Source organism: Oryctolagus cuniculus, chromosome 11 (assembly GCF_964237555.1).
Source record: "Oryctolagus cuniculus chromosome 11, mOryCun1.1, whole genome shotgun sequence".
Classification (NCBI taxonomy): Eukaryota; Metazoa; Chordata; class Mammalia; order Lagomorpha; family Leporidae; genus Oryctolagus; species Oryctolagus cuniculus.
In genome coordinates this window covers 96,050,040-96,077,003 of record NC_091442.1, presented here as the reverse complement: position 1 = coordinate 96,077,003, position 26,964 = coordinate 96,050,040, and the positions used below count along the sequence as shown (strand labels likewise).

General features: G+C 43.2%; 1 protein-coding gene and 1 non-coding gene across 4 annotated transcripts in view; one reads left to right on the top strand and one right to left on the bottom strand.

The window, feature by feature from the left end:
* The window catches only part of EEA1 (early endosome antigen 1), a 472,296-nt gene that overhangs the window by 73,646 nt on the left and 371,686 nt on the right, over positions 1–26,964 (top strand). Inside the window, exon 1 of one of the 3 annotated variants that reach the window (XM_070052693.1) lies at positions 3,692–3,730. The exons of the other annotated variants lie outside the window; for them this stretch is intronic. The gene's annotated coding sequence lies outside the window, so the exon portion shown is untranslated. Of the gene's footprint in view, positions 1–3,691; positions 3,731–26,964 lie in introns of those variants that run through there. 3 annotated transcript variants of the gene reach the window in all.
* LOC127491194 (U6 spliceosomal RNA) lies at positions 18,746–18,849 on the bottom strand. Its single transcript, XR_007919788.1, has one exon. It is a non-coding gene; the product is annotated as a U6 spliceosomal RNA (small nuclear RNA).

Sequence of the window (26,964 nt, the reverse complement as noted above, 5' to 3'; positions counted from 1 at the left end):
GGCCACAGCAGAGAGCTGGACTGGAAGAGGAGCAGCCGGGACTAGAACCCGGTGCCCATATGGGATGCCGGTGCTGCAGGTGGAGGATTAACCAAGTGAGCCACGGTGCTGGCCCCAAAGTAGCTGTTTTAAAGAGACAACAAAATCTAAGAGAACACAGAGAAATTATTAAATAATCTAACACAGATGTTTTTTGAAGAGGTGAAATAAATTTGGCAAAATCAAGCAGAAATATTTCAACTAAGTAGTTCACAAAATGAAATTAAAATGTGATGGAACCTCTGGCGCTGTGATGCAGTAGGTTAATCCTCCTCCTGCAGAGCCGGCATCCAGTATGGGCATCAGTTCAAGACCTGGCTGTTCCTCTTCCAATCCAGCTCTCAGCTATGGCCTGGGGAAGCAGTAGAAGATGGTCCAAGTCCTTGGGCCCCTCCACCTACGTGGGAGACCAGGAAGAAGCACCTAGATCCTGGCTTCGGATCAGCTTGTCTCCGGCTGTTGCAGCCATCTGGGGAGTGAACCAGTCTCTCTCTCTCACTGTCTAACTCTATCTGTCAAATAAAAAATAAATAAATAAATAAATAAATCTTAAAAGAATATGTTGTACATATACACACTGGAATACTACTTTGTCATAAAAAGGTTGGAACTGGCAGTCATTATGTAAGTGAAATAAGCCAAGCACAGAAATACAGATATCACTTAATCTTACTCATTTGTGGAGTCTAAAAATAGGTGATCTCATACAAGTTAAAAATATATTGGTGGTTCCCAGAGGCTGGGAAAGGAAGTGGGAGGCAGGAATGAGGAAATATTGATTGACAGGTACTAAGTTATAGTTAGATAGAAATAAGAACTTCTAGAGTTCTATGACACAGTAGATTGATTATAGATAATGATAATATACTGTATATTTTCTACTTAAAAGCCTAGAAGATAGAATTTTGGGTGCTTTCACTATAAATAAATGCTTGAAAGGATAAATATATTTACCCTGACTGTTTATTACACAATGTATACATGTTTCACGGCATCATATAATACCCCATAAATGTGCACAAGTTCTATATGTCTGTTAAAGTTATTTAAAAAAAAAAAACACCAGGGGCCAGTGCTGTGGCTCATTTGGTTAATCCTCCACCTGCAGCACCGGCATCCCATATGGGCGCCGGGTTCTAGTCCCGGTTGCTCCTCTTCCAGTCCAGCTCTCTGCTGTGGCCTGGGAGGGCAGTGGAGGATGGCCCAAGTGTTTGGGTCCCTGCACCCGCATGGGAGACCAGGAAGAAGCACCTGGCTCCTGGCTTCGGATCAGCGCAGCATGCCGGCCAGAGTGGCCATTTGGGGAGTGAACCAACGGAAGGAAGATCTTTCTCTCTGTCTCTCTCTCTCACTGTCTAAAACTCTACCTGTCAAATAAAACAACAAACAAAAAACACCAACATCTGTTGCTAAAAATCTGTTTGCATCTTTGTTGTATGTGCCCTAAATGAGGAGTTTTCTTTTCTTTCTTTCTTTCTTTTTTTTTTTTTTCTTTAAGGACTTGTCAAAGCTGGGTTCTGGAACTGAATCCAGGCCTCCCAGGTGGTGGCAGGAAGCCAACTGGTTACACCAACACCACTGCCTCTCAGAGTCTGCATTAGTAGGGAGCTGGAATCAGGTGCAAAGCTGGGACTCTGAGATACTCTGACACGGGACGCGGGCATCTTAAGTGCCAGGCTAAATGCATGCTCCTATCTTTACTGATTTTGAACTCTGCTATTGAGTGGAGATTTAGTCAGTGGCTTGTGTTTACAGCTTTTTTTCAAGGTGTCGGTAGCTGATCTGGAATGACTTTGTGACTCTACCTATCATCCATTCTTTATCCCTGTTGCTAGGCCTTGGGGTCCTGTTGCTTCCTGGTAACTGCTTATGACAGAGTCAAGAGTTGCAGTGACAATTTCTAAGCTCTCACCTGGGCAAACGACTGACTCTGGTGAGCCTGAGGTATACCAACAAACTATCTACATAGTGCTTTGCGTTTCTCATTTTTACTTTAATTCTTAAGCACAAGATCTGTTTTCCCCCTTGATCACTAACGGAAAAGGCCGTCTGGGTTAAGGAGCCTTAAAAGCTCACAGCATGTGAATATTGAACTAACTCCTTTGCATAGTCTAAATCTAACTTTTCTTTCATCCGGTCTCAGCTTCCTTGAGGTAAATGTAAAAATGAAGCTTCTTGATTGCTCATATGACAGAAGTTATTTCATGGATCATGGGGCCAAAAAATATTTTAAGTAGAGAGCTGACACTGTGGTGCAACAGGTAAAGCTGCCACTTGCAATCCTTGCATCCCATATCACATAGTGTTAGTTTGAATCCTGGCTGCTCTGCTTCCAATCCAGCTTCCTGCCAATGCAGCCAGGAAGGCAGTGGAAGGTGGCTGAGTACTTGCACCCCTGCCACCCATATGGGAGACCAGAATGGAGGTTCTGGTTCCTGACTTCAGCCTGGTGGAGACCTAGCTGTTAGACATATTTGGTGAGTGAACCAGTAGATAAAAGACTTCTTTCTGTCTTTCCCTCTCACTGTCACACTGCCTTTCAAATAAGTAAATAAATAAGTAGCCTTGTGCCATTTTACATGCCCAGCCTCTTCTAATTGTAAGAAGAATATTTCCTTAATTGGTTGTCACCCATTAAATCAAAATGACTTCATTTTGCTTCAGCCTGGCTAGGGTTGGATCTTGAATGGTTACCAGGAAGCTAATGTGTTTGTGGTCAGAGGCGGGGAAGAGAAAATGGTTACAGCTGGTTACAAAACAAACACAAAGCTCCCACACTGCTTCTCACCTTACCAGAGCAAATAGAAAAGAAGTCCCAGCTGGGGATGGAGTGTGTTGGGTAAACACTAGAGAAACTGCAGACTGCTCTGAGGCTCTGTTCTAATTAGAATAAGTTGTTTCGTCATACATAAGAGTGTTAATTGTTAAATTAACAACAGGAGTCACTGTGCACTAACTCCCCATGAAGGACCTCTGTCCTCAATGAGTTGTATTATGAAAGTTAGCTATAAAACTAGTTCTCAAACAGTGTGTGTGTGTGTGTGTGTGTGTGAAAAATGTTGAAATCTTTACTTAGCATAGAGTCGCTCTTCTGTGTACAAAGTTAATTGAAAATGAATCTTAATCGAGAATGGGACTGGCAAGGGGAGAGGGAAGAGGAGGAGGGGTGGGAGTGCAGGTGGGAGGGCAGGTATGATGGGAAGAATAAATATATTCCTAAAGTTGTACTTATGAAATTTATATTCCTTAAAAATAAATTTAAAAAATAAAAAAGAAGAAGTTGTTGGAGGAAGTAGCGGCTGAACAGATGACCAGGATGTCTAGTTAGTCACTCACCCCCACGGCTAGCAGCTTGATTACTCATGTTACTAAGAGTGCATATTACTCAGATTACTAAATCAAAGTCCCAGTGTACCTGCAGCCTCTTACCAGAGGCATCAATTATCTGCCTGCCCTGACACTTTAAGGTTGGCTGCTTCTGTGGGGGAATCATGGTGAGGAGAAATGATGGCCCTGTTTAAGGAAGGAGGAGCAGACGGGGGCAGCGGCAGGAGCAGACGGGGGCAGGGGCAGAAGCTGACCTTGGCTTGGGTTGCAAAAGCAAAGTAAGGCAGTGTTGCTAACTGACCAGGGCCACAAAGGGTGGTAAACACACTGAGGATGAGGCCGTAGAGTGTGTAGCACCAGTGAGGTAAGCCCATTGCAACAAGCACTCATGCAATTTGGTGGGAAGGGACTCTGGTGAGTTCCTCATTTGCTAAGTGGTTGCCACAGCATGTATGCATGCACACACACCATATACATTTGATTTAGTTGGTTTCCCACAAAACTAAATTTATCTAATTAGAAAAAAATTTTTATAGATCTAAAAATGTTATGTATTTATGGGATCCTGTGTGATGTTTCAGTACATGTGTGTATTCTGTAATGTCCAATCAGAGTAAATGTACTTACGTATTTATCTCTTTAAACATTTAACATTTCCTTATAGTTAAAACATCTAAAATGTTACTGTCTAGTTTGTTTTATAGAGAAATATACAGTACATTGACATTCTCTATCGTCAATCTACTGTATAATAGAACCCAAGAACTACTTGCTCCTGCCTAGCTCTAATCTAGTACCCATTGATCAGACTTTCCCCATCCTCTCCTCCTCTCTTTCCTCTGCAGGCCCAGGTAACCTCTATTGTACTTTTAACTTCTAAGAGATTACAGGCCATTTCCGTGGCTCACTAGGCTAATCCTCCGCCTGCGGCGCCGGCACCCCAGGTTCTAGTCCTGGATGGGGCGCCGGTTCTGTCCTGGTTGCTCCTCTTCCAGTCCAGCTCTCTGCTGTGGCCTGGGAAGGCAGTGGAGGATGGCCCAAGTGCTTGGGCCCTGCGGCCCTGCACCCCCATGGGAGACCAGGAGGAAGCACCTGGCTCCTGGCTTCAGATTGGCGCAACGCGCCAGCTGTAGCTGCCATTTGGGGGGTGAACCAACGGAAGGAAGACCTTTCCCTCTCTCTCTCTCTCTCACTGTCTAACTCCACCTGTTAAAGACAAAAAAAAAGAGATTACATATTTTCTTTTTTGACTTCACGTGTTAGTGAGATCATGTGATACTTGTCTTTCTGTGTGTGGCTTATTTCACTTAGCATAATGACCTCTAGTTCCACCCATGTTGTTGTGAAAGACAAAATTTTGTTCATTTTTATGACTGATTAATATTCTATTGTATGTATATATGTACCACATTTTCTTTATCCATTCATCAGTAGAAAGATACTTAGGTTATTTCCATTTCTTGGCTATTGTAGATAGTGCTGCAATAAACATGGGATTGCAGATATCTCTTTGACATATGGATATCATTTCCCTTGGATATATACTCAATAGTGGTTTGCTGGTTTTTTTTGTATATATAAATAAATATATATTATATACACATATATATGTTCTATATACAGTAGTTATATTTTTAGTTTTTTGAGGGGCCTCTGTACTGTTTTCTGCGATATGTACATTACTTTATATGCTAGTTACCTTTTTTTCCACATCCTTACTCATACTTGTTTTTTTTTTGTCTTTTTGATAATAGCCAATCTAACTGGCGGGAGGTGGTATCTCATTGTAGTTTTTATCTGCATTTCCCTGATAGTGATTTTGGGCATTTTTTTGTGTACCTGTTGGTTCATAGTATGTCTTTAATGATTTATAACAGTGTGTGTGTGTGTGTGTGTGTGTGTGTTTAGTTGGGAAAGACATTGGCAAATGAGTTTCTTAAAACAAGTGTGCTGCCTGTTTACCTGATGTATTAAAGTTTAAAGTGAAATACTGTCTTTACTCCTTGTTTCTGGCATGAATAAATACTTCACTTTTGGCAATTCTCATTATAAGTTAAGCATGCCCTGTTGATAGTGTCTATCAGAATTAAAATTCACATATCCTTTGACTCTGCAATTCCACATTATGAGATTAATTCCATAGTCTTGTTTATACCTATGTGCAAAAATATGTTTGTGGGGGTAAAAGTTGGAAACCATCATATGTCTGTCGGAAGAGACTGAGTACATTATGGCAAGAGTACATTATGGAACATTCATATTTTGGGTTACAGTGTATCTGCATATAGATTTCCAACAAACCCTCCAATGTGTTAAGTTTCATTGAGGAATATGAGTTGGTAAATGAAAGAGAAGGGGCTTAGGTCAGCATATCTGCCTGTATATACACAGGGTATTTTTAAACAAATACTCGGGAAATTTAAGGATTTGTCTATTACAGAAGGGATTGGAAGCCTGGGTCCTCAGGTCAGTAGAAATTTGCTTTCTATTATGTTCTGTTCTGTCCTGTTTTTCACACTGGAATTTGTATTGCTCAGGTGAATAAGTCAGCTTTTTTTTTTTTTAAAATTTGTTTATTTATTTGAAAGGCAGAGGCAGAAAGAGAGAGAGGTCTTCCATCTTCTGGTTTATTCCTCAAATGGCCGCAGTGACCGGAGCTGGACCAATCTGAAGCCAGGAGCCTGGCGCTTCCTCCAGGTCTCCCATGCAGGTGCAGGGCCCAAGGACTTGGGTCATCTTCTACTGCTTTCCCAGGCCATAGCAGAGAGCTGGATCAGACGTGGTGCAGCTGGGACCTGAACTGGTGCCCATATGGGATGCTGGCACTGCAGGTGGTGGTTTTACCAGCTACGCAACAGCGTTGGTCCCAAGTCAACTTCTTTGAAAAATAATTTTAATGGAAATATAGTTCTTCCTACTTCATTAGGATTTTTCTGATGGTGGTTTCAGTGCCAATAAAATAGACTGGAAAATATGGTCTGATGCATGGCTAAGAATGGTTCAAAACCCTATGGAAGAAGGTGTCTTTCAGCTAAATGTTGATTTGGGAAGGGTATTTTGGTAACTAATGAATAATGGACAACATTGATTTGAGCTGCTATTTTTATGCTGATGGTTTGGAATCCTAGAGAGCTGTAAAGAAAAGTCCAGTGCCTCCCCCCAGGAAGTCAAGGCAAAGGCCTTTTTGTGTTGGAGAGTTACCTTGAAGAAAGTCTACAAAAATCATTAATTAAAGCCTTCTAGTTTCTGTCTTTTATTCCAATTCCATAGCTCTGAAGGTGATGCCGTTGCCATTTCTCTCTTTGCCTTTTGATGACTGGAGAATGCTCAGAAGGTTAAACACACACTGACTTATTTACTTTAAATAATACGCTGCTCACTGTCAGGAGCCAACACGTCAGTGGCCTTTATAAACCAGTCACATGACAACAACCTAGCCTCTTCTCTCTGAAGTTGCGCTCATGGGTGGAAAAATGAATACAGATGTGTGGCCAACACACATTCTTTAGTGAGAGCTGGTGCTGAACCAATACTTTGGGGGAGGGTGTATTACAGTATGCCCTTCATTCAACCTTATATTAGCCTGTGTTATCTCTTGTAATGTTAGATGTATTGTTAATTAATCCTTCATTTGTCTATGCTTTGAATCTTTTCCTCCTGTAAGATTCTTAAGTATTAGAATGAGGTTATTTATTCATTTATGGACCAAATATTAAATACATAACTGCTACATATATGACATTTCACTCAAGTAACAAGGGTACTTCAGAATTTCATGGAAAAAGGTATGAAAGTATGAATTGAGGGACCAGCAGTAGGCCTGTGGTTAAGATACATTTGTTATGGGGATCCTAAGCCAAAATTAATATTTTGGGGTTCCTGCCATTTATTTAGATAAGAATTCTAAATACTGGCTCAAATGAAGTAGACAATATGGTAAGGTTTGAGGTTCATTTAGTGCAAGAAATACACAGGAATGTGAAAGCTTTATTAAGGGAGAATGGGTCAGAAAGATTAAACAGGAAGCTCCATACCAAAATCTCAGGGGGTAGCCCAGGGACCCTATGTGGGAGTCTGCAGGCCAGAGACGTGTGGGAACTGCATGAGCAGAAGTGCCAGGAGTGGCGGTTGAAATGGGCTGGCTCATCATGCTCCAGACCTCTTATTCACTTCCAAAAGAGGAGTGGTTACGTAGTCTGATTGGCAGGTGGGTGGATACAGCTGAGACAAAGGGGATCATGGTCTGCAGCTCATGAGCCTAATCTTATCTCCCTGATTGGGTCCCATAGCACCCTCATCCCACATCAGAGTACCTGTGTTTGATTCCCTGCTCTGTGACTGTGTTCCTGCTACCCACGTGGAGACCTGGATTGTTGTGTCAGCTTTTTTTTTTTTTTTTTTTTTGACAGGCAGAGTTAGACAGTGAGAGAGAGAGACAGAGAGAAAGGTCTTCCTTCCATTGGTTCACCCACCAAATGGCAGCTACAGCCAGTGCGCTGTGCTGATCCGAAGCCAGGAGCCAGGTGCTTCCTCCTGGTCTCCCATGGGGGTGCAGGGCCCAAGCACCTGGGCCATCCTCCACTGCCCTCCCGGGCCACAGCAGAGAGCTGGACTGGTCAAGAGGGGCAACCAGGACAGAATCCGGTGGCCCAACCAGGACTAGAACCTGGGGTGCCGGCGCCGCAGGCGGAGGATTAGCCTAGTGAGCCGTGGCGCCGGCCAGCTCTTGCTTTTGACCTCTGTCCAGCCCTGAACTTTACTGGCATTTGAGGATGGGAGCACTTGCACTTTATGAGTTTATTTGTTACAAAAACAGTTTTTAAATCTATGCATCATTTTTTCATAATACATATTACTTATGTATTATGAAAAAAAAATTTTGTACTCAAATAAGCACATACTTTTAGTTCTGTTTTTCCATGAACTTTTTTTAAAAAGATTTATTTTATTTATATGAAAGACAGAGTTACACAGAGAGAGGTACAACCAGAGAGAGAGGTCTTCTATTCCGTTGGTTCACTCCCCAAATGACTGCAATGGCCAGAGCTGAGCTGATCCGAAGCCAGGAGCCAGGAGCTTCTTCCAGGTCTCCCATGTGGGTGCAGTGGCCCAAGGACTTGGGCCATCTTCCACTGCTTTCCTTGGCCACAGCAGAGAGCTGGATCAGAAGAGGAGCAGCCAGGACTTGAACCGGCGCCCATGTGGGATGCAGCGCTGCAGACCAAGGCTTTAACCCACTGCACCACAGCGCCTGCCCCTCCATGAACTTTTTGAAGTCCCCTTGTATCCTTTCCTTACAGATGCTTGCAGTCTGGTTTCTTTTACAGCCTGGTAGTCTTACTCAGAATTGTCTCTCCCAGAGTTATCAATAGAGAAGGGCTCAAGGTGTTGCTTAATAAATGTTAGTTCATTGAGAGATTAATCTCTGAAGCCTGAATGATACCATGTTACTGTGGGTGTGTATTACACTTTTGCTGGTGTACTTTTAGTAAACTTCTGGGCAGTTTTTCAGATCTCTAATAATACCATTTAGAAATATAATTTCTCTCTTTCTTAGATTAGATGTTTCTGTTTCTTCTAGGCTGACCCTGAGGACAGCAAGTATTACAGGCCTGACCAGAGCTGCGCTATGCAGCTCCTTAGGAAGTGGGCTCACTTTTCACACGGACAAACAGTTACTCCTAACAAAGGGGCACAGGAAAGGGAAGGAAGTCTGGGAAGGTGCCATTTCCTGTGGGCTCACTCAAGGCCTGGGACCCCACACTTCACAACAGTTAGTGAACAGTCACTCACCCAAGCAACACAGCAGCACTGATGTGGAGAAGTGAGCATTTGGGAATGAGCCAGGGATGAATAGATGATGGATATAGTTGTATGTATGCTGTATTTATAATTTAAAGTTAAGTGAAGTTTTATCAATTACTCTTCTCTGTCCCGGGTGCCTAAAGAGGTACAAAAATAACCTGTAGTCTGTGCCCTCAATCTATACAAGAATAATCCGTAGCCTGTGCTCTCAAAGAGGGAAGCAATACGAAGGAAAACATCTAAAGTTAAAAATTATTCGAAAATTATATAAGAGTAATTGAGATTTTTATATCTGGCTGACTCCATAAAGAACATTTAATCTAGAGTTACTTAAAATGCCATGTACACATTGTTGATGGCGTGCAAGATGATTTAAGTTTTATACAAACATTAAAAAGATCTCATTATTTATTTTAACATGCATTAGAAAGATCTATACCTAGCATATCAAACCCTTTAGAGCATGGATATTACTACTCTTTCTGAGGCTGCTTATGAAAGTGAGTTTTTTAAAGATTATCTTAAGGAAACCATTAAATAAGGATCTGTGTATAAGAAGGTAGAACAAGGAAATGGCAAAAATTCTGCAAGTTTATTTGAATGGCCTGAATTTGGGGTCAAGTCCAATTTCTGGGATGCAGGGAGGTTAAGTGAGCTGGCTGAGGTCACAGTGCAAGTAGAGGTCAGAAACCAGGCTGTAGTTACTTGATGGGTCCCCTGCTCCTATGTTCTTATTCAATTGCCACTTCCTGTTTTGTAGATAAAACTGTGGCCTAAAAAAAAAAAAAAAAGAAGAAGAAGAAAAGAAATCCTGGTGCTAGTGTTGTGGCATAGCAGGTTAAGATGCCACCTGCAGCACCAGCATCTTATACAGGCATAGGTTTGAGTCCTGGCTGCTCTACTTTGGATCCAGCTCCCTGCTAATGTACCTGGGAAAGCAGTGGAGGATGGCCCAGATCCTTGGACCCCTGCACCCATGTGGGAAACCTGGATGAAGCTCCTGGCTTCAGCCTGGCCTGGCCCTGGCTGTTGTGACCATTTGGAGAGTGAACACGGAAAAGGAGGACTGACTCTCTCTCTGTCTGTCTCTCTCTATCTCTCTCTCCATAACTCTGCATTTCAAATAAATAAAATGATTATTTTAAAAATCTTGCTTTTTTTAAAGAGAAAATATTTATTTGAGATGCAGAGAGACAGAGAGAAACACACACACACACACACTCTCTCTCTCTCTCTCATACACACACACACACACACACACACACACACAGGAGGAGTGAGCTCCTGTCTACCGGTTTGCTCCACAAATACCCACAATGGCTGAAGCCAAAGCCAGGAGCTGAGAACTCAATTCAGCTTTCCCATGTGGGTGATAGGAACCAATTACTTGAGCCATCACTGCTGCCTCCTAGGCTCTGCATTAGCAGGAAGCTGGGATTTAGGAGTTGGAAATGAATTTCAAACCCATTAAGAATGCAGGCATCTTAACTGGCATTTTAATTGCTATACTGAATGACTACCCAATTCCTGTCTTTGTGAAGGACTTTCCATGAGACTCTGACTACAAAATAGAAAGCATGGAGTTAGCTTTATGAAAAAATCAAATTTAGGATTTTAAGTGCTTACAATACATGTGGTATTATAAAGATTTCATACATATTAATTTATGTTGATCTCAAACCACCCTGTAAAATTACTTAATTTCTACCATTTTTCTTTTCATATGAAGAAATTAAGGAGTAAAGATCAAATAACTCTCTTAGGTAATTACTTGCAGAGTTGCAATTTGAACCAGGTAGTCCAACTATAAAATTTGCCCACTTAATGATTAAAAGCATAGCTCACTAATAATATATAAAGAGGTAAAAGAATCTACTTGTCACCCTAGTGAAATTGGGAAGATTCTGCTCAGACAAGGTATTACATCCCCACCTCCTCCACCCTCCACCTCTGACTTCAAATCCTCCAATTTCTGCATTGTTCATTCCATGGAATACATTGTTTCCTCACGCTATTCATTCCTCAAATGCCCACAATAACTAAGCTGATCCAGGCTGAAGTAAGGTGCAGGGAACTCAATCTGAGTCTCCCATATGTGTAGCAGGGTCCCAAGTACTTGAGCCATCTCCTGCTGCCTCCCAGGGTGTGCATTAGCAGAAAGATGGGTCAGAAGAATGTAAGTGGGGACTCCAATCAGGCACTCAAATAAGGGGTGTGGGTGTTCCAAGTGGCGACTTAACCACTGTGCAAAACTCCACCTTGACACCATCACTATTTAATATACAGAAACTCCTGGGAGGAAATCATGATTTCTAAAATCAACCCTTTTCTAAGAATAATTTGTGAGATTACTATGATGAGGACCATACAGCAATAGTTCCACCCCCAGGATTATGGAGAAACAGTCCTAACAGGTGAATGGAAGGAAGAATGCTCTGGGCACAAGGGGTGCTGAGAGTGACACAAGAGAGGGAGCCCACTAAGCACTGGCCAGGAACTCTGAAAGGGGCCACTAGGTGTTGAGAGAGCCCTGCCTGGTGCCCAGGGCTTGGCGCAGCACATAGCATAGAGCAGGTGCTCAAGAGTGTTATCAAGTGAATGGAAGCCTGGATGGAAACAGAAGCCAGGCAAGGACACAGGCCTACTATAGTGACTGGGGTGCAGAGGGCTCCAAAGCCTTGGTCTTCTTTATAAGGTAAGCCCCAAGAAGAGAGCAGAGCACCAAGTTTTCAATCCTCCAATAGCTGTATGCAACCCTTGGAAGGGTGCTTCTGCAGTAGCTAGAATGCCTTGCTTTGGGGAAATCCTTTCCATGCTGTCACCCTTCGTAGCAGTCCCTGCTGCATCTTCTGGCCTCATTCCCTCTCCCTTGAGGGTGCTGCAGGGTGGGCCAAGGCCATCAGGGACTGTTGCCAGCCTCCCTGGTACTGGTGCCAGAGGAGGATCAGCCTCAGGCACTTTTCTTTATCTTGCCAGCAGGTGCTGACAGCTGAGCCATTCCACACACCTTTAGGGCAAAGAACTGCCGGAAACCAGGGCCAAGTTCAGAGCCCAAACATTCTTTCAGGGAGAACCTGGAGGCCCGATCACACATTACATAAGCCGCAGGTTAGTGGGTGTGCCGCTGATGCACAGACCCCGGTGCCTCTCAGGATTGCACAACATTTACGCAGAAACACTTGTTAAGTGTTGCAACGTGACTTCACATCTTTATCAAAAATGTGAAACGTCCATCCAGCACACACAGAAAACACGACCGCTCTTCTCCACCAGGTGCGGAAGGTTGCTTGATGAAGCTGAGAGGAGCGATGTGATCAGCGGCGGGGGGGCATGACTTACTGTAGCTCTTGGCCCAGGAAGCTGAACAGTCAGTACCTTGACCCCCACTAGCCTTGGGCAGCAAAGGCCTCTGATAAAATGTACTTTTTTGCTGTTTGTTTTTCCTGGCAGTCTCATTTTTTGGGTTTATAAATGGCTCATTATTTCCATCTCATCAGTCCATTCTTGTCTCTATTTTGTTCTCATCTTGTTTTCCAAAATAAAGGAGAGGTTGGTAAAATCATCTCTGGGGAACCCTCCCTGCTGTGACCTTGATCAGGGGCTGAACTGCCACATTGCTCACGCCATCTACAGTCACTCCCATGTGCAGGTGGTAGAATGATATTGATGCTTAAAGCACTTGATGGCTGCTAAATGCCAAGAGGTGGCCCAGACCTCCCCCTCACTCCAGTCCTGCAACCTTTACCAAGAACGTTGGGCAATCTGCAGAGGTTACAACGTTGGAACAGCATTCCCCCAAGATAGGTCATTTTCCCTGCAGGACAGCTTGGACGCAAATTTTATTAAGTATCAAGTAGCTGACCCAAAGCAGTATAAATAGCAAGAGAGCATATGACAAGCCCAGAAATGAATGTGGTGAAACCCCAGGCTGCAGACATGTTATGTGTTTATTGTTATCAGCACCTGCACAGAGAAGTTTGCCAGCCACCATCCAGGAAAGCATTGAGCCATTTAAATGCAGTTATTAAAGCTTCCTCTTAGAAAAAGAGTCTGATTCTCACATCGGAAAGTCAGCTGATCACGTGGCTAACCCAGGGAAGGGAGCTGAGGACAGGTGAGGGTGTGATCACGTGTCCTTTGGAAGGAGTATCTGACCCTCAAAAAACACCCCAAGGTCAGCCAGGTAAGAGCCAGAGGAAAAGCATGGAAGAGTGATATATATTGGGCAAGAGTTCCAGGGATGGGGAAACTTTTTTTTTTCTGCCCAAGGTCATTTGGCTATTTATAACATCATTTGCAGGCCAGACAAAATTATCAGCTTAAAAATTAGCCTGCTACAGATTCATTGAATTTCAAGTCCTGCCTGTGGTTGCTTTGGAAGGGCCAAACCAAATGATTTCACCAGCTTTTGAAAAATTTTTTAAAGATTTATTTATTGATTTATTTGACAATCAGAATTGCAGAGAGGAAAGAAGAGACAGAGAAAGAGAAAGAAAGGGAGAGAGAGAGAAAGGTCCTCGATCCTCTGGTTCAATCTCCAAATGGCCCCAATGGCCAGGGCTGGGCCAGGAGTTTCTTTGGGGTCTCCCATGTGGATGCAGGGGCCCAAGTACTTGGGCCATCTTCTGCTGCTTTCCCAGGCACATTAACAGGGAGCTAGATCAGAAGTAGAACAGCCAGCATTCAAAGTGGCGCTCATATGGGATGCTGGCACTGCAGATGGGGGCTTAACCGGCTGCACCACAGCACCAGCCCCTTCCATGGGCCTTATACTGCCCCCTGGGCCAGATGTTCCCCACCCCTGAAACAGTCACTGTCAGGTAAAATTGGAACTTTTCCAGGGAAATGTTAAGAGAATTTTAATTCAGGTCTGTTCTCCCCATTGTTCCCTGCTTCTGGTTGAGGATACAGCACAGAGTAAACTATACTCAGAGATGGATCAGGTGACAGAAGACTGAGTTGCGAGAGGCCACTGAGCTTTCTGAGGCCAGTTGCCTAAACCAACTGGTTCTCCTGGCCAGGGCAATCGACATCTCGGATGGTAGTCTTGTCCCGACAATAAGGCCCTGTGGAAGAGTGGCATCGATTTGATGTAGAATAGAATTTGTTGAACATTTCCACGCAGACACAACATGCTTCCAAGGCATCCGTGACCCTGCCTGCAGCCTGTAGCTTTCTGTATACTTTATAAGGGAGGACTTCTGCTTCTTCTAGATCCAAATTACAAACATATTTTGTAGGGTGGCAATATTATTAGTGTCTGGCCCCTTGAAAAAGACAAGGCAATAGCTGCCCCCCCCCATATATACATTCTTGTAAGTTTGTTAAATATTCGTATCTTTGCTTTGTATCCAGAGGGCCACAGGCTCCCAGAGGCCAGCATGATGAGAAGAGGCTTATGTGATCAGGAAGTTCTTCATGGGGCCATGGAGCACAGACGAGGCCCTGGCTCCTTTTCCTAGACTCACACCCACTTCTGCAAAGACATTGGTTCATTACCGGACATTCACTCTCCTTTTGTTTTGTCGTGGCTAAAAGACTACATTTCCCAGCTTCTCTGCAGTAGAGATACTATTGAGATCTAAAGAGATGCTGGGTGATCAGCATTGTCACATAAAATACATAATGTCCACCTGAATTTGGTAAACAATGAATAACTTTTAGTTACAAGTCTGTCTGTCTGTCTATTTATCTATCCTTATTATCTACCCAGATCCCATGTAACAACTTGTATTTTCACTTGCCGAATCTTGCAGCTCTATGTGTCTTTGGGAAGCTTTTTCCTTTCTCTTCTTTCCTGAGATAAGGATGAGATAATTGGAGTTTCAGCAACTTTCTCAGATCATGAGGTTAAAGATAGCAGAAGAGAAAGAGGACTTGGGTCCCTCATGACTGCATACTTTCAGACTTGCCTTGCCTTGCCTTGCCTTGCCTTGCCTTGCCTTTTCTCTCTCTTTTCAAAAAATATTTATTTATTTGAAAGGCTAGGTTACAGAGAGACACAGAGAGCTTTTCCATCATCAGGTGGCCACAATGAGTGGAGCTGGGCCAGTCAGAAACCAGGAGCTTCTTCCAAGTATCCCACGTGGATGCAGGGACCTAAGGACTTGAGCCATGTTCTGCTGCTTTCCCAGGGCAGTAGCAGGTAGCTGGATTGGAAGTGGAAGAGCTAGGACTTAAACCGGTGCCCATACAGGATGCTGGTGTTGTTGGCCATTCTCTGCTATTTTCCAGGTTCATTAGCAAGGAGCTGGATCGGAAGTGGAGCAGCTGGGACTCGAACCAGTGCCCATATGGGATACCGGCATCACAGATGATGGCTTCACCCACTCCGCCACAATGCTGGCTCTTTCTTTTTTTGATTTGTTAGTTATGTTTTTACATATATCTTTGAATTTTTAATTGACACAATTGTAAATATTTGTAGGATCCAGTGTGACATTTTAATACATGTGGACAATGTGTAATCAGTGTAATCAGCATTTATTACCTCAAAAACTTATCATTCCTTGGTGTTAAGGAAACTCCAAATCCTCTTTAGCAGTTATTATTTTTAAAAAATTTATTTTCTTTATTTGAAAGGCAGAGTTTCAGAGAGAGAGAGAGAGAGAGAACTTCCATTGGCTGATTCACTCCCTAAATGGCCTCTATGGCTAGGCTTGGGCCAGGCTGAAGCCAGGAGATTCATCCAAATCTCCCACATGGGTGCAGGGACCCAAGGGCTTGGGCCATGTTCTGCTGCTTTCCAGGGCATTAGCAGGGAGCTAGATCAGAAGCAGAGCAGCTGGTACCCATACAGGATGCTGGTGTTCCTGGCAGTGGCTTAACCCTCTATACCACAATGCCAGCTTAGCAGTTATTTTGCAGTAATTGTTGTCAACAATAGGTACTGTGATATACAATATTAGAAATTATTCCTCCTATCCAGCTGTACTCGTTCTTCAGACATTCTTATTTATATGAATAAACCATTATTTATCTTTGGCTTCTTTGATTTGCATCCTCTTGGTATTCTTAGCCATAACAAAGAGTGTATTGTTATTTTTGGTGTTTGGTTCAGTCTGTTTACCATATGTCATGTTGGCTTTGCCTCTTATGCTTCACAAACCATTCTACTTCTACTTGCTATATTTTTTAAGAACCCCAAGAGGGATGGATAGTTTTGCTTAAGTCTTTTGAAATGAGCTTCTACATGGTGCTATTACCCGATTCTTTTACAAACTACATTTAGATATTTTGTGTACTAGTAATAATAACACTTCTATAACTGAACAGTTCTTAGCTCTGCAAAATGTCCGAAGAAATTATATCTTGAAATCCCAGAACCGTATTGCAAAACAGGATTGATAGCTTCCTTTATACAGTGTAAAGTTTATCTAGGGATGGTTACGTGTACAAGAAAAGTGAAATTTATAAAGACCATCACTAATTCAGGAGTGACAGAAAGTCTAACTCCCTTAGCCTTGTTAACAAGTTGGCTGCTTTGAATGTTCACTGTGAGGCATTGTTCTAAATGGAGGGGTTCATTGAAGTAGCCTGTTGGCATGTGAGCCCCAGCTGACTGCCTTAGCATGACTGGTTATGCAGGGGAGAGAAGTTACCTGGGCTATGAACTGTTAAATACTTCCCCTCCCCTTCTTAGTGGAATATTTCGAAGGTTAAGTAACCATAAATAATCAACTAAGATTTCTCAGATTGGCTGGGTTCACCTTTCTCTGAAAACTGTTTTTCCCTTGTGAAGACAAAGCAACTTGGGAATGAACACAGTATTTCCTTTTAGGATTCCTTGCCTCACAAGTTCAGAGAATAAGATGGGGCCTGGTCTGGCTGGCAGAGACTTCCTGGGGGAGAGAGCTAGACCCTGTGGTGTTGCTGAGGGGGCAGCCAGTTAGAATTTAATAGAATAGAGGGCCAGAAAATACCATGGTGTTGGGTGCATTTCTGTACAGGCCCCTCAGCAACATCCGTCAGCAAGAAAGGGGTGAGCAGAGTCTTGTCCCCTAACCCTGATCCGGGAGGCGAGGGGCCAAGTCCTGAACTATGAGTAGGAGTTAATAACACAAAGCGTCAGGCCGGCGCCGTGGCTCAATAGGTTAATCCTCCACCTTGCGGCGCCGGCACACCGGGTTCTAGTCCCGGTCAGGGCGCCGGATTCTGTCCCGGTTGCCCCTCTTCCAGGCCAGCTCTCTGCTATGGCCAGGGAGTGCAGTGGAGGATGGCCCAGGTGCTTGGGCCCTGCACCCCATGGGAGACCAGGAAAAGCACCTGGCTCCTGGCTCCTGCCATCGGATCAGCGCGGTGCGCCGGCTGCAGCGGCGGCCATTGGAGGGTGAACCAACAGCAAGGGAAGACCTTTCTCTCTCTGTCTCTCTCTCTCACTGTCCACTCTGCCTGTAAAAAAAAAAAAAACAAAAAAAACAAAAAAAACAAAAAAAAACACAAAGCGTCAGACAACATGCAGATGCAGAGCGATTAACCTAGATGACTGGGCCTTGGTATCTGATGCTAGGTCATGATATCATGACAGTTAGCTCAGAAGAGATGCTAGATGAGTCCATTTGTCTGCATCTATATTACAGATGCAAATAAAAGTTGGATGAGTGTGAGTTGGAAGGAAAAGCAAAGGCTTTCTGTCCATTAGCATTATCTTCACAGGGTGAAGGCATAAAAGAACTTACTTGCTGTGTCCAGGGTCTAGTATGCCAGTTGCTGGGAATGCATCCACTTTTACAATGTTGATGCCAAAAAGGATGACAATGCCTTTGAACTCCACAAGAAGGCTAGAATTTCACAAGGTCCCTGTATTCTGTACTCTGAACAAAGAGCACTGCCGGGGCTGGCCACCTCCCTTGTCCTGTGATCTCCCTAACCAAAGTGCAGAAAACATCTTGATAGGCAAGTTGGCAACAATTTTTTTTTAAATCTTTGTTTACTTTGTTATAAGTATTATAGTAAACATTGGTAGAATGTTTTATGTTAGAAACCTGTTCTCAGCTACTAAATAAGAATGACTTTAAGTATTTCATTTCTTTGGGATTAAATTCGAACATTTATAAAATCAAGTGACAGAAAGTTGAACTAAAATGATTTAATGAATCCTGGTTTAAGATAAGTGATAGGATGTTAACAGGAAGAGTCACATGTTAGATACAAACTGTATGACCTCAAACTACTTGTTAAACCTCCTAAAGTCTCTGATTTCTTGAAAGATTTGTTAATTTGAAATGCAGAGTTACAGAGAGAGGGAGAAACAGGAAGGGAGGGATGGAGGGAGGGAAGGATGGGGGGGAGAGAGAGAGAGAGAGAGAGAGAGAGAGAGAGAGAATCTTTGATCCCCAAACCGACCCAATAGCCAGGTCTGGGCCAGTTCGAAGCTAGAATCCTGGATCTCCATCTGCGTCTCCCATGTGGGTGCAGGGGTCCAAGTACTTGGGCCATCTACTGATTTACAAGGTATATTAACAGGGAGCTGGTTTGCAAATGGAAATGCCAGGAGTCAAACTGGCACTCATATGGGATCCTGGTTTTGCAGGCAGTGGTTTAATCCACTGTGCTACTATGCCATGCCCCCCCCCCCAATATGAGATGCTTCATGAATTTGCATGTCATCCTTGTGCATGGGTCATGCTAATCTCTGTACCATTCCAATTTTTGTGTATGTGCTGCCAATGCGAGCACAAAGTCTCTTAAATTCTTAATTTCCTTATTTTGGAAATAGAGATGATGTGGTATTTGCTGCGAGGATAAAATTGATTAATGACTAATACAGCTGGTTCAATGCAGGGCACAATAGAAACTCCCATTGTATGTAGCTATTTTTTTTTTCAAGGTAAAAAAGTATTTAAATCCTTGATTGTTCATTTGTATATCTGCATACAGGCAAATGAAGGGTTTTCAAAAAGTTCATGGAAAGCATACATTATGAACAAAATGCATTTCAATTTTTTTTTACCAAAATAAACTCATCATTAATTCCATTGTCCACGAACTTGAAATGCCCTCATATGTGTATATGTACATATATTCATTTCTATTATTATTGATTTCTCAGTAAATGGTTGATCTAAAAGTATTTGGTGCATAAACAAGGACCTGATGTCTTTTTCTTTTTGTCTGGTATCTTTTTCTTTTTACAACTGTGGGGAGCAATTCGGACTAGACTAAGTTACTGGAATTAAGACTTATTCTATGCATCTGCTCTCCCACAATATGGCGCTGGGAGAGGAGAAAACAGCTTCTACACAGCTGCCTCCAGTTCAACCAATAAACTGTGGGACCTGCTCCTGATTGGAGGAGAGCAGCGTACTCGGCGTGTGGGTAGCAGAGTTGGGATTGGTGGAAGAGGACTATAAAGGAGGAGAGAGACGGCATGCACGAGGAACATCTAAGGGGAACATCCGAAGGAACACCTGTGCAGCCCCCGAGAGAGCCGGCCGGCGGTGTGCCGCTCCCCCGCGGAAGTGGGGAATGTGGCCAGGGGGAACCGCCCTTCCACGGAGGTGGAAGGGACAGTAGCCAACCCGGGAAGAACCAGCAGCAAACCCGGGAAGGGCCGAGCAGATGAAAGAACAGCGCAGGGTTTAGTGTCGTTCCTCCACGAAGAGGGGGAGCGACAACAACAACATTTAGAGCAGATTCCAGGAATTTACGATTTTATTTTATTTTATTTTTTTTTTATTTTTGACAGGCAGAGTGGACAGTGAGAGAGACAGACAGAGAGAAAGGTCTTCCTTTGCCGTTGGTTCACCCTCCAATGGCCACCGCGGCTGGCGCACTGCGGCCGGCGCACCTCGCTGATCCGATGGCAGGAGCCAGGAGCCAGGTGCTTTTCCTGGTCTCCCATGGGGTGCAGGGCCCAAGCACCTGGGCCATCCTCCACTGCACTCCCTGGCCACAGCAGAGAGCTGGCCTGGAATTTACGATTTTAAACACTGATTCTGTATCATTGGAATCTCATTCTGGTTTATAGTATCTCTCCTCCTCTCTGCCCTCCGCTGGGTCCAGTGTGGCAGAGAGGAGGGACCAGCATCTCTTACCAGCTCCTCCCAGCTTCCACATAGCTTTAGCCCTTACTCTAGTTGTGTCAGGGCCAACATTGCTGGGGTGTTGGTGTTCCTGTGTGACAGTTGCTTGTAGGCTGGTGGCACATTGTAGGTCTATGGGGGACTCCATGGGGTCTCCTGATTGTGCAGTTCAGTGACCTGGAAGATCTGTCTCTGGATAGATTTCCTCCACCTCCCTCAGGTACGCTCACAGCCTGTCAACCAGGCTCTATCTCTTCAGCAGGTAACCATTTGTCTCCATACAATGTGTAGTTTTATGGGGACTGTGAGATGCATTTCAAAAATAATCCTATTGCCATTAGGTAACTTAAGCAATTAATCCCTGTGATATTTCTTTCTTTCCCTGTTTCTGGAACACTCTACCATTGATCATTGTTGATCTACTTTTCTGGTTCTCTCACTTGGCCTGCAGCTTTTATATCCCCATGGACCACTACTTGAGGGTATATTCTGCCTTTTCAACTGCATCAGGACTTATGCCTCCAGACAAAATGTGGGCCTCATGCTGCTTGGTTTCAACACAGGCTCACACTTGACCGTATGATCCATTCTACACATCCAGCAAAAACTATGAGTGCCTCCCTACTACTTGCAAAGTATCAGCGGTGGCTCTTTTTTTTTTTTTAAGACTTATTTATTTATTTGAAAGTCAGAGTTACATTGAAAGAGGAAAGGAGGGAGGGGAGAGAGAGAGAGAGAGATGTCTTCTGTCCGAGGGTTCACTCCCCAATTGGCCTCAATGGCTGGAGCTGCACTGATCCAAAGCCAAAAGCCAGGAGCTTCTTCCAGGTCTCCCACATGGGTGGAGGGGCCCAAGGACTTGGGTCATCTTCTACTGCTTACCCAGGCCATAACAGAGAGCTGGATTGGAAGTGGAGTAGCCAGGTCTCGAACCGGCACCCATATGGGATTCTGGCACTTCAGGCCAGGGCGTTAACCCGCTGCGCCACAGCACCAGCCCCATTTTTTTTTTTTTTTTAAGATTTATTTATTTATTTGAAAGTCAGAGTTACACAGAGAGAGGAGAGGGAGAGCGAGAGCGAGCGAGTGAGAGAGCGAGAGCAAGCAGTAGCTCTTAAGCAATTGCTATTCTAATAGGGGAGAGAGGCAGAAAGCACTGCGATGACCTGGTGACACTTTCTGCTCTGTGCCAGAGGGTCCTGCCTTGTGCAATCTCCTCTTCTCTCCATATGATTGTTAGGATGGAAAGATGATTAGAAGAGAAGTTAAGGCCGGCGCTGCGGCTCACTAGGCTAATCCTCCGCCTAGCGGCGCCGGCACACCGGGTTCTAGTCCCGGTCGGGGCGCCGGATTCTGTCCCGGTTGCCCCTCTTCCGGGCCAGCTCTCTGCTGTGGCCAGGGAGTGCAGTGGAGGATGGCCCAAGTGCTTGGGCCCTGCACCCCATGGGAGACCAGGAAAAAGCACCTGGCTCCTGGCTCCTGCCATCGGATCAGCGCGGTGCGCCGGCCACAGCGCGCTGGCCGCGGCGGCCATTGGAGGGTGAACCAACGGCAAAGGAAGACCTTTCTCTCTGTCTCTCTCTCTCACTGTCCACTCTGCCTGTCAAAAAAAAAAAAAAAAAAAAGAGAAGTTAAGAACTCTGGCCTCAGAATCAGCCCTTAAGGCATGCGGATCTGGCTGAAAAGCCCATGAGAGTATTTCAGGCATGGAAAGCCAAGACACTGTGGCAAAAGAAAAAAAAAATGAAATGACCTAAATGAAAGATCTCTGCGAGTGAGATCCCAGTGGAAAGAATAGGTCATCAAAGAACGAGATACCTTTCTCTGAAGGGAGGAGAGAACTTCCACTTTGACTATGACCTTGTCTAAATATGATCAGAGTTGGCAAACTCAAAAGGCTTCCATAGCCTTGGCAACTCATGACAAGAGCCTAGAGTGACTACTGACACCATAAACAAGAGTGTCAATTTGTTAAGTCAACAACAGGAGTCACTGTGCACTTACTCCTCATGTAGGATCTCTGTCCTTAATGTGCTGTACATTGAGATTTAATGCTATAACTAGTACTCAAACAATATTTTTCACTTTGTGTTTCTATGTGGGTGCAAACTGTTGAAATCTTTACTTAATGTATGCTAAACTGATCTTCTGTATATAAAGATAATTGAAAATGAATCTTGATGTGAATGGAAGGGGAGAGGGAGTGGGAGAGGGGAGGGTTGTGGGTGGGAGGGAAGTTATGGGGGGGAAAAGCCATTGTAATCCATAAACTGTACTTTGGAAATTTATATTCATTAAATGAAAGTAAAAAAGAAGAAGGGAAGCTAAGAGATAGGTAGATAAATAGATGGATAGACAGACTGACAGACCAACAAAATTCCCTTTCATAGCAAGTCTCCTCCCATCAGCCCTCATGACCTAATCGCCTCTTAACGATTCCAGCTCTCTGAACATTATTGCATTGGGGATTGAATTTCTAACTATTTTAAGCTTGAGGGACAGTCTCAAACTGCCACACTCTGCACGAGTGCTGCGGTAAGATTCTACATGCTTTATCTCATTAAATCTTCACCCAGTCGAGGGTGAGGTATCAGCCAAGTGAGTTTGCCAATGTTACTGCCCCATTATACAGATGAGGAATGGATTCTAAAAGGGCTCTGGCCCATTGTCCACACATAGTGAGAAGCCCAGCTCTACTGAGAATTTGATCTTCATTGCTCAATGAGATTGAGCACTTACCATGAGCTAATGGTATGTTAAACATGTTTCAGATAAGTGTTTTACTTGCCTTTTTAAATATTTATTTATTTATTTGAAAGAGTTTCACAGAGAGGAGGAGAGGCTAAAAGAGAGAGAGAGAGGTCTTCCATCTGCTGGTCACTCCTCAATTGGCTGCCTCCTCTGGGTCTCCCAAGCAGGTGCAGGGGCCCAAGGACTTGGGCCATCTTGTACAGCTTTCCCAGGCCAAAGCAGAGAGCTGGATGGGAAGTGGAGCAGCTAGGACATGAACCAGCTCCCAGATGGGATGTCGGCACTGCAGGCACAGCACTGGCCCTTACTTACCTTTTCAATTCTTCTAAGGTTATTATCAAATCCAACCAAAGTGTAAACCTGATAAGAACTTGGACATGATTATATAGCAAGATAATAAACTACTAGAATGTAAGTCTTTGGAGGGAAGGGAGCCTATGTTTTCCATCTTTCACACCCAGATGTAGCACAATGCCTCAGAGTTAGGAGAGGTTTTGTAAATAATGTTTGTTAAATTAGTGAATGCTGCATGTAGATATAAAAGAAACTAAACATAAAAAATGGTAGTCTAAATCAGGAGTGGGGAAGCTTTTTTCTGCAGAGGGCCATTTGATAGTTATAACATTATTTGTGAGGCATATAAAATTATCAGCTTAAAAACTAGCCTGCTATAGATTCATTAAATTTCAAGTCCAGTCTGCAGTTGCTTTGTCAGGGCCAGAACAAATTATTTTGTGGCCTCATACACCAGGAAGGCTAGACTTGCCCCTCTCCTGGTCTGAGTGAATCCATATTCTTGGCAGAGACTAAAAGGGGTTGGGAGAGGAAGAGAGATAATGACAAATAGGATAGAAAGAAAAGGCTGCATGGATCCTGTTGGATTTGAATGGACTTAGAATATGGCTAAGGAATCAATACTTATTGTAGTTTCCAAGGGAGGCTCCCCCTTTTATTCTCAGAGCCACACTCATGAAAATCTGCATGTTCAATTATTTAGGGACATTAAATAGAGTATAATTTCAAGTTAATTCCTTGTTAGAGAAAAGCATCCCTTTGTAATATTGTAATTTCTCTTTTGGTGTATTGGATGTTTTTAAGAAAGGCTCTCCTCAAGGGTAAAAAGCACTTGGGTTGGGTCATTTGTCTTCAAGCCTTCCCCTTCTCTGATAGCCACTGACTATCTCATCTTCCCAGCTATCATCATCACCCAATTTTCAGGGCAGGGTTTGTACCAATACTTCCAGGTATTCCCACCATCTTAGGAATGCTGATTGACAGGTACCTAGACTCATAACTGCTCCTTATAATTTCAGTTTCTGACCTTTATCCTTTCAGTTCCTGATCTGAGATTCATAGATTCCAGAAAGGGTCCAGAGTGTTTATGATCCCTATAAAATTATTAGCAAAGCTTTAGAGCCCTTCCACTTTTTGAGTTAGGGTTTTCAGCAAATTATTCTACTTTCAAATTTTTTAAATATAAAAAATCCCACCATTCACATCCTTATTTCCAAGAATCAATCACTATTAAAATATTTTTTTCCATGCAAAATCTAGGATTTTTTTTGCCATTGGTATATTTTTAAGAGTATACACAAACTATACAAATTCAAGTTTCCTTTTTTATAAGTCTTACAAAATCTATCATTCAAAAATTAATAATATTTATTTTTTGGTTGATTAATCATTATTAACATTAACATTGTTGATGGCTAAGTTTAAAGGTACAGATCTGTTCTGATCCTGTATGGCTGCATTCTGTGTGCTTAGAGTCTCCCATGGAGTGTCAACTAGTATCTGAGACACAATTACAGTTAATTAATGATATGAATGGCTACATTGTTGTTCCAAATTAATCCCAGGGACTTACTTATATTTTCATTATTTTGAATTAAAAAAATCAAGGATAGTATACTTTTTTTAAAACACACACACATACATTCACAGTCAATTTTTATTTAAAGCTTGTTAAATGAAAGTTTCTGCTTTGATAGAAATAAGAACCCATTTATTCATCCCCTTGTAGAGATAATGTTAAATGCATGTTCTAGAATAATGATGTATTTATTTTAGGAATATATCCATATAATTATTTAAAAATATTTTATTTATTTGAAAGGCAGATTGAGAAAGAGAGGTAGAGAGAGAGAGAGAGACAGAGGGAGAGAGAGAGATTGATCTTCCATCTACTGTTCACTCCCCAAATGGCTACAACAACCAAGGCTGGCTCAGGCTGAAGCCAGAAACCATTAACTCCATCCTGATCTCCTACATTGGTAAACGATGCCCAAGCACTTAGACTATCTTCCACGCCTTTATTCTTTTAGACAATTTCCAAGGAACCAAGTCTTAGACTTCTCTGAAAGTAGAGCCTGAGACGTTTTATTTGAAAAATGGTTCTGGAAAGGAAGAATGAGGTAGGGAATAAGGAAATGCCCATATATAGATGAGATATTGATTTGGCCACTGCTTTTTTTCCATCTCATTGGAATCTTTTAAAATGTCTTCCCCCCGCAACCCCCCGAAAAAAAAAAAAAAAAGCCTGCCCAGAAGACACCAGAAGGGAACTCTCCAATATTAGCTTTGGTCATTTATTGGTCAGGGGCATTCTCATGGCACTAACTATTGTGTTGGTCAATTTATTTTGTTACCATAATGGGATTGCTGAGGTGGATTTCTTATAGAGAGGAGAGGTTTATTTTGTTCACAGTTCAGGAGTTTCAGGTCTAACATTGACTTGAGGGCAGTGGAAGGCCAAGTGGAGTACTTATTAGAATGAGTGGTCCCATCTTGAGTCAGGAACAGAGAAAGTGGATGGGGTCAATCTCAGGCTTTTCTAACAACCCCTTGTGAGAACTACTTTCCAAGGTCATACCCCAGTGATCTGACAACCTCCCACCAGGCCACACCTCATAAAAGTTCTACTTCCTTCCTGTAGCATTCTGGAGACCAAGACTTCAATACATGGGCTTTGGGGGAGACATTCAATATCCAAGCCATAAAGTACCTTCTTACCTCTGGGTCATAATGTTAGTGTCAAGCAGGTACCCCTAGGTATACTATGGCTTGGCATAAGAGAAGACCTGGACAGGAAGTCAGAAGTAAATGGTGGGAGTCCAGGTGAGACACAGTCAGCACCCATGTGAAGCTAGACAAAGACTACATGGAAATCAGTACCTCAGCAGTGCCTGCTGTGGTGCTTGCGGCAGAGAGGATGTATATATGAGAGGTAATCCAGTACATAGGCAAAGAATGTTTTGGTAATGTAGACCCAGACTAGGAAATATTTTTTAGTAACTTACTATTTTTTTGTACCAAAAGTAACAGCCTGATCCTATGTCTGTTCTTATGTTCAAATTCATGTCCAGGTGTATTTGACATATTGATGGGAAAGACTTGGGAGAGTCTATTTGTATGCATCTTTTGCTGAGTTCTTTTTTCCTCAAGGTAAGGGAAAGCAATTTTTAGGTGTAAGAACCTAGACAGAGCCATGGAAGCAATGGAAAGACCAGATGGTAGCTACTCCAAGATAAAGTCTGAAGTCTATGGACGAAGAAGCCCAGACAGAAAGGGCAGGATCTGTTTGTGAGGGATTCAATACTTTGATACCCTGTAGTATAAGCTCTGTGACAACGAAGCAGGGGAGTTGAGAATTCTTCCTATTTCTGCATGATCCTACAGAGAAGATCGAATGTTTATAATGCAATAAACACAGTATGAATGTTTATCAGAGTGCTGTTCCATAGGGTCTGATCACCCTGGACACTTAGAAACTAAAAATGTTTTGGGGGAATGCTAGTAGCTATCATAATTGAAAATTGGCCAGTAAGACTCAGAGATTGAACCAGCCTTCAAAGGTGGTGTAGGGGTGGTCCAACAAATAGGCAACAGGAAGAAGGCTTGGCAAGTGGGCAAAGTTCAAGATACAGCTGCAGCCAGCCCTAGTACTGGTAACCGTTGAGCGAGAGTGGAGAATTTGGTAAGTGGGTTATATCAGGAGAGAATAAAGTAATATTCACAG